The sequence below is a fragment of the Pholcus phalangioides genome, unplaced genomic scaffold, assembly GCF_987345545.1.
Source record: "Pholcus phalangioides strain wild (caught in Gottingen) unplaced genomic scaffold, Ppha-v1.0 ptg000017l_1, whole genome shotgun sequence".
NCBI lineage: Eukaryota > Metazoa > Arthropoda > Arachnida > Araneae > Pholcidae > Pholcus > Pholcus phalangioides.
The window spans coordinates 31,778,865-31,793,044 of record NW_028301610.1 but is presented as its reverse complement, the minus strand read 5'-3'; positions in this window follow the sequence as shown (position 1 = coordinate 31,793,044).

Below are 14,180 nucleotides of genomic sequence, written 5' to 3'. Positions count from 1 at the left end.
ATCTGTATACTCTGTGAGATATCGGGTGATATTTAAATTACCTTTCTGTTCTACTTAGGGTGACCATACGCTCCGTATTTCCAAGGACAGTCCCGGTTTTTTTTCTGTCCCGACTTTTTTTTGCAAAAATGTTCCGGTTTTTCACGTATTTTCAACGAAGACACCTTTACTTTTTGTTTTTCAAATCAACGAATGCAATTTTATCTTTCCAACTCAGAAATTTTATTACGATAAATATATATTATATTAAATTATTATTATATATAATATATTAATCCTCTCCTACAAACAAGGAGAGAAGAATATTCATCCCCATACATTTGTCTTTTTTTTAATTCACTGAAATTTGAAGTGGTGCTTCATTTCCGGCGATTGGAAATTTTTCTGTGGTTTTTAGCGTGAGTTGGCGACTTTGCTTACTTTCGGCATCATTTTTGCCGATAATTGATAATGTCCCGTATTTTCCCGTATTTCGATGCTCAATTCCCGTATTTTTTTTTCGAGCAAATATGGTCAGCCTAGTTCTACTATAACTATCAGATATGAATTTAAAAGCAGGGCACAATGTTCCAGGGTACAACATTGGGTACCTTGAAGCATGTGATGTTGTACCTTGGAACAGGGTAAAATGACAAAGACAAAAGAATACAAATATTACTGGAAAAATAATATGATGAGTATCTTTTTTTAATATAAATCCTATATTGAAATAAAAAATATCAGAATAATGACACAAACATCATTATCAATATACAGGGTGATTGAAATTGTTTGTTCACAGGCCTATCCCTGCAACCGTTGATTTTAGAAGTATAGTTTTAATTACAAAAACTTTTCAAGTGGCATGCGGTTTCTTCCTTAAGAGAATCCACTTTTCACACTAGTTCAATCAAAAATTCCCCGCTCACCATAACCCGTGACATATCTCGCAACCACGATTCTATCCAATTAGACAAGATTTCGCCAATGCCAATCGCATGTACACGCTTCAAGAGTTTATCTTGTTACATCCAATCGAATGCTTTTTGCAAATAAAGGTAAACAACGTTGACGTTTTTACCCTTACCCATAGCCTCAGTCACGTGGTCATAGAAACAAAGGAGGTGAGTTGCACATGACGTCCCCTACCTGAACCCATGATGATTTCCTGACAAAACATTATTCTCGGCTATCCACTTCACCAATTGCCTTTTGATAATAGTTTCCAAAATTTTCGATAGGGAGCTCGTCAAACTACCTGGACGATAATTGGACATGGCTTCTCTATACCCTTTTTAAATATCGGAACCACATTTTCAAGCTTCCAATACCCTGGGACGATACCCTCAGCAGCGCTACTTCTGTAAATCTGTGCAACTGGCCCGTCCAGTTCATTAGCACATTCCCTAAGGACCCTAGGATAAATACAAATTCATATAATCTGGTCTTGGTGCTTTGCTTGCACAAACATTTTTAAGAAAAAAATGTTAAGGCTTCCACATCTTCCACTTGAATATCGTTGAGGACTTTAGCACCCCCATGGCATACCCGTACTTTAAATATTGCCTTCTCTATTGAAAAAAGTTATTGAAGGTACCGCACATACCTACATTACTCTTTACCTTAAACCTTTCCCTATATCCTGAAAGGGCATCTCCTTACAGGGGCGCGGTAGCCCGGTCGATAAGGTGCTCGCCTAAAGTACCAAAGGATGTTTAGAGGTGTCGCGAGTTCGATACCCGGTTCATCCTTGTCAAAAAACTTTCCTGACACAGGGTATAACAAGAAACGGCGACTTGACCGCAGCAAAAAATTGCTACCGGAGGGAGTCCCCCATCCAGGGGTTAGCGCACCAACCTCTCAATGAGTATACAAAACAAGCATGCCGTTCGGAATCGGCAATAAATTGTAGGTCCCGGTCTAATTAGCCCTCGTGTGCAGAAAATGACCCGTGGTGCGACAAAAATGATCAAATTATCTCCTTACATCCATTGCTGACATACTTGAAAAATGTGATAATAACTTTTATTCACAGTGCAGGGTATTATTCATATGGTTTACACTTGGCATGGTTTATGAGGTTATTTTATAGATTATAATTACTAAATATAGTTCACTAAACTTACAATGTTGAGAAGAAACACAGCAAAAACAAATGCACAATTTTGTTACTAAAACGTGGCACACACACACGGGCTACTTGGAAAATCCCTGTCAAGGTCACACACAAAGAGTTAAAACAGCATTCAGTCTTGAGGTTACGTACAGTTGAACTCGGTTATAATGACATAGAAGATTCCGTGAACTTTTGTCGTTATAACCGAGGATGAAGTTCTCGAGACCTTATTTGACAAAAAATTCAATCAGATACTATAAGTACTGTGTAAGAAACTATTTAATTATGATTAAGGTGATCATATTTGACACCGAGAGAAAATGGGAAATCGGAGTCAAAATACGAGATATCACCGATTCTCGCCGAAAATATTACTAACTATCAGAGAAATCGCCAAATATGGCTTGGCGAGATCTTCAGTACTGGAAAATATGCAGTGATTTAAAATGTGTTTTTCACGATGGAAAAATCAACATGGCAAGTAAGTGAAATGAATATTTGTATAGTCATGTTCATTTTCACATTTTTTTATAAATTATGCAAATTATACCTTCATCACTGACTGTAGTAAAGAGATTAATAATTAAAGTAAATTTCATCCAAAACAGCCATCGGAAAACGGGAAATTTTTGTAATGGAAAAAGTCTTATAAATGACAAAATTACAGGATAACAGAAATGTCCCGTGTGTGGGTCATATTAATTAGGAGCACGTTGGAGACCCAGACTTCTCAAAAAAATCCTTTCTTCCATCATTAGGTTATTGAAAATGCCATAAAACGACGAAAAAATGCTTCGTTATATCCGAGTTCGTGGCATTTTCATCGAAGTTATAAGCAAGGTTCATTAACATTGCTCTCAACGGTGATTAGCCCAACACTAGACAACAAATTTTGGAAATTTTTCTACGTCCTCAACAAAAACATTCAATTTCTTATGTAATTTTGTGTGCTGAACACGAATCTGAGTATAAAAAAGTTTGATTGGCTGATAGAACTTTTTCATAGTAATATTCGTATTCAGCAGGTCAAAATCATTCATAATCATGTATTTTCATGTTGGACGCTCTTTCATTCTTGTCCACAGATACCGCTTGTAAAGCACTTTTTTTCGCACTTTTACATGGTAATATCTCAAAAAACAAGACGCAATAAAAAAAAAATTATGGTAATATTCGTGTTCAGCAGGTCAAAACCATTATACAGTCGAGTCCCGTTTTAACGAATACCGTTATAGCGAAAATCTCGTTTTGACGAACACTTTTCTAATCCCCCAGCTAAGTTTGCATAGGAATAATGCAAAAGCTTAGAATTCCTTTACAACGAAATTTTGTTTTAGCGAAGTGATCTTTCCGGTCTCTTGGAGTTCGTTATAACGGGATTTGACTGTATTTTCATGTCGGACGCAATTTCATTGTTGTCCACAGATGCCGCTCGTAAAGCACCTTTTTCACACTTTCACGTGGTAATATCTCAAAAGGAGGAGCCAATAAAACTTTTTCGTGGTGATATTACAGTCGAATCCCGTTTTAACGAATACCGTTTTAGCAAAAACAAATCTCGTTTTATAACGAACACTTTTCTAATCCCCCAGATAAATTTTCATAGGAACAATGCAAAAACCGAGAATTCCTTTATAATGAAATTTCGTTTTAACGAAGTGATTTCTCCGGTCTCTTGGAGTTCGTTATAACGGGATTCGACTGCAGTGTTCAGCAGGTCAAAATCATTCGGAATTGTATATTTTCGTGTCGGACGCAATTTCATTGTTGTCTGTCTAGTACAATTATATACGTTATAACCGAGGTGTCGTTATAACCGAAGTCCGACAGTATTTCCAATCTCTCTCATTCCAAAAACATCAGCTAGGATACAATACTACTAAAACTATTTCAAGTGTTTCAAGTTTTACTATATATGCTCAAGGGTTTCCCCTAACATTTTCTCTTCTCAAGGTATCGATTACCCATCGATCGATTATAGACGGATTTTTTATTGTCGTAATTTTTCTACACAATTTTATTTCTCAGAGAGATAGACGATAATTTTTCATCTTTTCAGCGAAGAAACTCTTGATGTGAAGGATGTTGTAGTTGAAAAATTTAATAAAATTCTTTGGAAATAGATAATAATAGCTTTCACAAAAAAAAATGAAGAACGTGGTTTTTTTTCATTTAATTTTATTTTTTTATTGATTACGATGGTTCTAATAAACGAAAGCGATTCTTCAATTCCAAATTTAATGAAAATTTTGTCTTCTATTTCAAAGACAAGACAAATGTAGAATCATATATCACGATTCCCTCATACAGAAATTTTTATCATTAAGGGTTCAATATCTTGGTTCGTCTTACATTTCTCTTCTAAGATTAATATCCCTTATCTCTTGTACTGAGATATATAAAAATTGCGTTATATGGGGAGTAGGGGGGGGGCTTAAAATATCATTCTTTTTCTTCTTATTTTTTTCTTGTTGCACTTGCTATACAAAATTATTACTAAGTGTTCTTACAATGGAAGTAAAAATCGCAATGAAATTTGCTTTGGTTTTTAGTTTCCTGATATTAAGAAAAAATAATTGATGTTTTTATGTCGTTAGTTATTGAAGCTTTTTTTTATGTTTTTGTTGAAGTTTTTGATAGTTTTTCTTTTTTGTTATTTTACCCTTTTTTTGAGAGATTGAAAAATATGATCGAAATTGATTGCAATTATGGTGACGTGTTTTGGTACTGTAGCGTTTGTGGGTTTTAGAATTGTTGTCATTATTGTGCTAATGAATCTGAAAGTGGAGTGGAGGTTGTTTGATATCTAAGCATGTTGTCATGGCAGTCTTTTTTTTATTGTACGTGTCGTCGAAGCGTTGGAAATCCAATTTTCCATGTTCTGTAATATATTAAACCAGGCCAGTTCGGAATTTTCCTATTTGCTGGTCACATGAGTGATTTTGCAACCGGTTTGCGGGCTGCAATGACAAGAAATGATTCACAATTTTTGTTATTTTGCAATTTCATAATGAAAATTTAATGTGGCAATTAGGATTAGTAGTTTTCACTAGAGTTGCACAAATCCCTGTTCAACTTATAGATTCCACCGAATATCGGTAACTACTATAGAAAGTGCAATTTCACGTAAACTGGCATCCAAATTGTTGGTATTTGGCCAGATTTGAGTATGTTTGTGTGGAACGTGATGAAACTTTTTTTATTCAGGTTATTGAGACAACTAGTTAAAAACTTAAACTTTCGAAAATGAGCGTATATGTTAAATGGAAACCCCTATTATATGTGTAAGCTCTGGTTGACAAGAAAACGTCCATGTTGAATAAGATTTTCCATTCTTATAAGCCGAATCCTCTTAATTTATTTGACAGGTAATGATTCGGAATTTTTATGATATTGAAATAGCATGATGAATGATGAACAACCTCACTTACGAATTGAATAGTGTTATATTATTCCAGATGCAACTATGATCACTGATCTGGGTATTATTATTGATGAGAGGCTTAGATTTTCTGACCATTGTTCAGCGGTGGCCAAAAAAATCGAATAGAATGCTCGGTTTCATTCTCAGAGGTCTCTTCGCGTTCTTATGAAGTGGCCCTTCCATACCCAGATTATTCGACATAAAAACATCATGTTACGGTAAAACATGCAGAGTAGATGCATCCAGCGGGAGTTACCTCATTTTTTCATACCCTGGGTGTATAGTCTAATCTCATCAGACCGGGTAGCATTTTAGCGTTACTACAACAACAACAACCACCACCAATTCGAATTAAAATTGCAAAACGAAATAAAATAAGGGATTATGAGAAAGCCTAACTAGCAAGGAGTCAGCTGAAGATGTAAGAAATAAGAAGAGAGAACCGGTGGAAAAGCAAAAATCTCAACCATCAGCAGCACGCAAAACGATCTTTAAACGTATCACTGTATCATACGTTATAAACACCTCCTCTCTCATGGTATAAGACCCTCGCCTCTTGAGCAGCATAAGAGTTAAACAGAAGCACCAACCAACAACACGGGCCGAAGCAAAAAAAAACGGAGAGAGAGCGAGAGAGGTAAGGTGTTAAATCATTTCAGTTCAAAATTTTAAAATTCGCTGGTCACGTTAATGATTTGCGGACCGGGCTCTGGTTATTTGAATGATTTGCCGACCGGTTTTTTTTTTTTGCAGACACAATGGCAAGAAGTGATTCAGAATTTTGATGATTCTGAATAGCATGATAAAAAATTTTAATGTAGCAATTAGGATCAACATCTTTCACCAATCCCTGTTCGACTTAGATACAGATTCCACCGAAGACTCATTGATCATCAAATGGTCGACATTCGTCTCGATGGTTGAACATGAATGTGCTGAGCGTAATGACACGTTTTCCTATTATTATTGTTGAAAAATACCAAAAAAAAATTGTCAAAACCTCAAGGAGTTCACATTAAGGGGAACACGTGAAGTTTCAAATGAAAATTTCTTATTACTCTATATTTCTTGCTAAAAATGATTTACGAAGGTTTTTTAACAACTGACGTTGCGAAGATATATTTCGGAAAGAGAGAAAATTCAACTGCATTTGCAGGAAATCGAACCAACGCCCTAGACCACTAGACTACAGAGGCGACAGCTCTCTCAATCTTTTTTCTTGGAGCTCGTGTGCACTGAAAGTGACCGTATATGGACGGCCGGAGCTGACTCAGGCCAAGCTCACAATTGCCAACGCTGCCACCAGATGGCGACTTATAAAAAGATGACGTCTCTCTCACGAAGGTTTTTTTTAACAACTAGCTGTTGTGAAGATATATTTTGGAAAGAGAAAACACAACTGCCTTTGCGGGGAATCGCACCCACCTCCTTTCACTTTTCGGGTTGCCACCCTAGACCACTAGACTACAAAGGCTAGACAACAGAAAAAAAAATATATAATCGCAACAGCCAGTTGTTAAAAAAACCTTCGTATGTAGGGGAGACTGACGTCATCCTTACGTAAGTCGCCATCTGGCGGCACCGCCAGCAATTGTGAGCTTGGCCTGAGTCAGGTCCGGCCGTCCATGTACGGTCCCGTTCAATTCTCCCCGCAAAGACAGTTGAATTTTCTCACTTTCCCCCAAATATATCTTCGCAACGGCCAAGTTGTTAAAAAACGTTCGTATGGTAGCAGAGATTGACGTCATCCTTTCATAAAAATGCTTTAATAGCATTTCAGTATCAATATTGCTTATTTGATTGCTTATTGCATCGCTTATTTAATATAGTTAAAATTGAACGTGTTCAAAACAGGTTTTTACGCTATGTATATTTTAAGAAACATCAGTCATATAATCACTACTTATCAAACGAAATACTTCGCTCATCGTTCTGTTATGATTCCCTTGAAACTCGCCGTCTGAGGGCCCTTACTAGGTTTTTTGTAAAAATTATTCACTCTGATATTGATGCACCTGATATTCTAAACCTTATTGCTTTTTATTGCCCACGAATCAATCTTAGATGTCGTAATCTTTTTTATGTTCCTCCATATCGTTCTGATATTTTGAAAAATTCTCCATTGTACCGATTTCTGAGATGCAGTAATACTGATGATGTATATTTTTAAACTTTGAATTTTGTATATTTATGTTTTTCTTGTATTCATATATGCAAACTGTAACTGGGCTTTTGCCTGTAGTTTGTATTTAAATAAATAAATAAATATAATAAGAATTTTAGGTCTCTTAGTTTAAAAAATATGTGTTTCAACAAGCTTGGAGCCCTATTTATGCACTAAAAGGCGCCGAATTGAAACGATCATTTTTTGTCCCCTGCGTCTCTAATTCCATTGAAAAGTATCAATTTTTCATTTTATTTTGCTCTGTAGGCATATATTAATGAAATGTAGTATTCATTTTGTATTATGAGAAACCTTGATGGACAAAACATATTAGCCCGTTTTTATGGCACAAATTTACAGATTTTTATCATTTTCCCTTTTTTTGCCAAAATTATCATGAAAATAAAATCACAGAGTAAAATGCATGATACAATTCATTGATATATGCCAACAGAGCAAAATAAAAAAAATTGATACTTTTCAATGAAATTTGAGACGCGGGGGGGAAATGACTAAAAAATGACCGCTTCAATTTCGTGCCTTTTGGTGTATAAATAAGGCGCCAAGCTTGTTGAAACACTTATTTTTTAAACTAAGAGACCTTAAGTTATTAGTATATTGATGCTGCAATGTCATTAAAGCATTTTCAGCAAGAAATATAAAGTAATAAGAAGTTTTCATTTGAACGTCATGTGTCCCTTTAAAATGCCAAAAACGAGCGTATATGTTGAATCAAAACCCCTATTTTTAACCGTGATCCCGAACACACGTCCATAATGATTAAGATTCCCACAAGCCATATCCTCTTAACGACATATATATAACGGAATCTTATAAAAATTAATATCATACACTTCACAACCTCACATTAAAGAAAAATTCATAAACAACATAACGAGATGATTCGACATAAAAACACCATGTTACGGTAAAACATGCAGAGTAGATGCATCCAGCTGGAGTTACCTCATTTTTTTTTCTTACCCCGGCGTATAGCCTCATCTCATCAAACCGGGTGGCATTTTAGCGTTACTACAACAACAACCACCACCAATTCGCATTTTGCTTAATTAAAATTGCAAAACGAAATAAAAAAAAAGGATTATAAGAAAGCCTAATTAGCAAGGCGTCAGCTGAAGATGTAAGAAATAAGAAAGAGAGAGGACCGGCGGAAAAGCAAAAATCTCAACCAGCAGCAGCACGCAAAACGATCTTTAAAGGTATCACCGTAACATACGTCATAAACACCTCCTCTCTCATGGTATAAGACCCTCGTCTCTTGAACAGCATAAGAATTAAACAGAAGCACCAACCAAGAACACCGGGGGAACCAAAAAAAAAAGGACGCCAAAGAGAGAGAGAGAGAGAGAGAGAGGGTCTTTATAACGCGTTTTAGCTTCTTAAATAATTACTGCTATTGATTTCCTATTAACTTTTTTTTTGTTGTTTGTTCTTAGCTTCTGCTTTCTCTTACAGTCATAATTCTTTAATTTGTTAATTGGCGATCAAAATTCCTGTCATGAAAACATTCTCTCTCTTTTGTTGCAGCCGCCGAACTAAGAATAATTTTTGCCGCCTTAATTTGCGAGAAAGTAATTAAAACTTCTGATCAAAATCTGAAATGTTCTCTGAAGAACTTAGAATGTGGTGTTTGCTGACTGTAAAACTAAAAAGGGGATTTAGTCTCGGTTAAACCAATCTTGATGCCACCAAAGCAAGCGTTAATTCCTTTCACTTGCTTGACAACACACATACAGCTTTTCAAGTTTTTTTCACACACACACACACAGCTTTCCGGGTTTTATTTTATCTTTTGCCAAATAAAACTGAAAATATATATTTGAAAAACGAATATTGATGAGGATAATGAAAGAAAGTCAGTCAAAGAGAGAATTTTTGTTCAGATGCAGCTTAATTATTATTGATAAAACTAGCTGTGATTTATTTATAAGAGAAGTTTTGAGTTGTCTGTCCCGTGGGAAATAAAATTTACCAAGATTTTTGTTTGCGTCTACTGCAAGTGATTACTGTAAACGATTCGAGAAAATTTGGTTCTATCTTTTAGATTCATTCTTTGTGGGGTCCGATACAGATTGTTATCCAGTAAAATCAAGAATTGAAGCACTGGCTGGTCTGCTGGAAGCAATCACGAGCGAAAACAAATCGCGTATATGTGCGAGACTTTTTTATAGCGGACTTGCGTATATACGCGACTTGTTTGTAATAGCTGCCAATGAACGACCAGCCCAAGACCATTCTTATTTCTTCAAGACCATAATTATACCAGTATACAGGGCGATTCTAAATTCATGGGATAAACTTTAAGAGGTGATATAATACTACTAAACAAGCAATTTTGGTCATAGAATGTGCGGTCAAATCGTAATAGCAAAGGTTGTAGAGGGTGTTTTTAGAGAGTGCAAAACATCACTTCACCAGAAGTAGATATTTTTTTTCTGACGGATTTTCTGCAATAAGTGCAATCAACCATTCGAGGGTGCAGGGTATTGTAATGTGATAGGCCTTCTTCTAGTGCAACCTGGGTTACGCAAATTCTACCACAAGACATTGCACCGCTTGATCATTGTTCGGAGCAGCAGAACCCTGGTGGTCCTTACATCAATAAAACTCCAATCCAATCCGAAAATGCATATGCACCCGCGAATGGTTAATTGCACATATCGCAGCAAATCTGTAGGAAAAATCTGATATTTGTCTTTGGTGAAGTGCTGTTGAGCACTCTGTAAAGCATTTTTTATCCCTCCACCGCCTATGTTATTGCGATTCGACAGCACATTCTATGACCAAAAATGCTTGTTTAGGTGCCTTATATCACCTCTTAAAGTTTGTCCCATGATTTCATATAGAATCACCATTTCTTTTTTTCTTTCTTTCAAACCAAGTACAACTCAGGTCTATCACCATCTATGGGTGATTTACTACCTAGTGAGTTGTACCGGAAGTATAACTGTGTGTACCTAACAGTCTGAGTGCGTATGTAGTGTTGTGTTTGGTGTTTCAGTGTCGCCATCTATATTTCAGAAGTGAAGTAAGTTATGTGTTATGATTGAATTACATTTGTTTGTAGGTCTGTTGCTCTCTGTGGCAAGATTTTTTTAAAGGGGTAGATCGGCTCGCATTTGCGCCTTGTTAGAATCACTCTATATAACGTCGCTACTGATGCAGTTCTTGACGATGTCTAACAATTTAAAATAAGATTAAAACAAAAGAAAGTGTCGCAGCCATTAGCGAGAAAATAAAAAGATATAAATATTCATCTCACATATTTATCAGGTTTAACGTTCTGTCCTCAATTTTTTTTTTGGAATTTTAATTACGATTGGTGATTGCGCCTACTTCTAACAATGTTTTTGATGACAATTTGGTGATGTTCCTTATTTTACGGATCATTATTTAAGATCTTAAATTTGAGTTTTATTTTTCTCAATGAAATATGGTCAAAAAAACATTTGAATATTTTTCGTGTAATAAATTTTTGTTTTCTGCGATTTGTGTTGCAACCCTTCATTTCCACGCCCTTCAGCAATTTTAGCAGTGATTAGCAAATTGTATTTCAAGTTATAAATTTAAATTTTCAAAATTCAGAGATATCCCGTATTAAGATCGCAATTTCCTGCATTCTCCTCGATGATGTAGGGTGAACCTTCAGTATGAAGTTATAATTTTATTTGAACCCATATGGCTATTACTAATATCAATTACAACGAGTGAATAATTTTTATCAAGTCTGCCTGTGTATCACCTATGCCATCGTCTCGGGCCATAGGTTGAGAAACGCTGCTGTGAAAGAAAGTATCATCAGTATCATCAGAAAAAATAAAAAGAATAGTGAGCAAAAAGCGAAATATAAATGTCTTAATCTCAAACTTCACCAAGATCTCCGCCAAAAGGTGCTTAATGCTTTTCTGCGTCAATACGACCTATCACGGGATGCTATACATTTCCCCTACTTGTATCGATGTACGGTTTGGTCATATGCTAATGGGCAATAAGATAACATGATTTTCGGCCAATAAGATAACATGATTTTCGGCAACTATCCTGTGACTTTTTCGCAGTTTAGCATACTTCTATACCATACAAATCCCCGTAAAGGACAATAACTCACAAACAAACGGCAACTGATTCCCATAAATGTCCAACAATCTTCAAGTCAATCCTTGCCCACAAACACGTATCGAACATCATTGAAATAGTTATTTAGGGCTGCAATTTTTTTTTTAATTTTCTCTCCCGGATATTTATCGGATAATATCCGACTGTATGATTTAGTATATAACCCATACACGAATAGTACAGCAATTTTTTATAACTCGCTAAAAGAATATTCATAATTCTTACAACGGCATACATTAAATTTAAAACTAAAAAAAAAAAAAACGATCGATAATAACTTCCTTAAAGTGAAAAAGGTTCTTTTTTTGCTGTTTAAGGGAAAAAAATCAAAAAATAAATAAAATACCCGGGATCAGAGAAACAGTAAATAAATTCTCTAAAAAGTACCTTGATAAAATACCAACAACAACACAGAGAATCAATGCTAACGAATATCGGACTCCCAATGAGCAAACCTGGCTTTTACTCTCCAGAGCTTGCCATAAATACAGCTGAAACCATTCATCTTTAAGGTAAATAAATAAAGAAAAATCATTAAAAATTGAGAGCAAAAAAAAAAAAAAATTACACACATAATACAACATAAAAATGGAATCCAAAAAAATGGGAGGGGGGAGGCAAAATTATTCCCTACCCCTCAAAAAAACATTTTTTTCACACAAAAACGAAAAAAAAAAAAATTGCTCCCAATACATCAGTTGCCAAAAAAAAATTGAAAAAAAATAATAATAATAAACGAAGAAGCTCTATGTGGAAGTAAGGTTTCAGACAGAAGCCAAGTCGGATAACGGAAAAACATCTTTTAAATAGTAGTAGTAGATGGAGGGGGAACTAATAACTTCGATGAAATTTATGAAAAAAAAAAAATTGAATAAAATTAAAGGAAAAAAAATTTATTTTCTATGTATCAAACCTTTACGCTCTCTTTTTTGGCTTGTGGTAATAAGAAATATTCACTTTTCATCATTACAATATCAGAACTTACTACGGGGGATGAGGGATGAAAAAAAAAAAATATATATATATATATTCTAGGGAAAACTGGATATTTTATGGTAGAAGGGAATGGGGGAGGGGAGAGGGAAGAGGAAAAAATCGAAAAATTATTTTCTGTTTTCTAGAGAAAATTCCCTTCTCGAAGGAAAAGGCTAGCAAAAGGCAAACATTCCTCTTTAATTACATACAAAAGGCCATTAGAGCTTGGCATGCCGAACCACCTTTAACGCACGTTCTGATTTCTTCGCTCTTTTTTGTGTTTCTTATTTTATTTCTTGTTGTTGGTTCTTCGTCCTTATTTCATCTTTAATGTATCTTCTCTTTCCGTTCAGGTAAAATCGAGCGATTTTTTACCTTTAATTACGGATAAAGGGGCACAAGCCAAAAAGCGTCCGTCGTCTCTTCTACTCACTCTCTCTTTAGGCTTCCCCTCCACCCCCCCTTCTTTTAGATCCCCCTTTTAATACATACTGTGTGTATAAATGTATGTATGTATGTAATGTATGTGGGTGTGTGTACTCTTTCTCTTTGGATATCGGCAAATCAGTTTAAGCGTCAGCGTAGCACGTGCATTTGCTTACCCCCCGGGAAGGCGGCTCCTACAAATGCTTAAAGTCCTTGGCCGGCAATTTGATTACTACAAATTCATTAAAGATGTCAACAGAAATTAACCGAAAGATGTTGGAAGCAATTAGCGTGTGCCAGAGATTGCTAAGAGTTCGGGACAGGAAAATCTAAGTAATCGCGGAAAGGAAGTTGACAACAACAACTTAGTTCTTGTCTTTTCCACCTGAAGAAAACCTCAGAGAACTCTTCCTCTCACTCTCTCTCTTTCACTCTCGCTCTCTGAACTATGGATTGATCCACTCTGGAATTTCCTTCCGTGCTCACCCCCTTCTGCTTAAAAACTAATAATGGGGACCAAACACCAATTAAGACGTAGCATTACAATGAGAAACAGAGATTAACTAACTTAGCTCTTACTTCCAACTGGGAATCAGATTGTCCGCAGAGTTATCAGTTCTGTACAATATCACTATGATTAGTATACACCCCATGGATAGTATATTCCTAGAGATAATGTTAATTTGTAACTATGTCGATGAAAACGAGCTGTTCTCGAGGTTGTTTCAGCCGAAACTTGAAATTACATGAGATCTATCGAGCATTGCATCACACAGAGCAATTAAGTCCATTATCCTGCTCATTCAAAGTCAAAGAATACGCAAAGGTCCTGTTTTTATCAGCGGTCCCTAGCACAAAGTCCCCACAACAGGTTTATACTCATACTACGAGTACCAAAACACAATAATTGAGAAATATTCTGCATAGTAGCCACCATGAGTGCACATGAATTCAGTAGC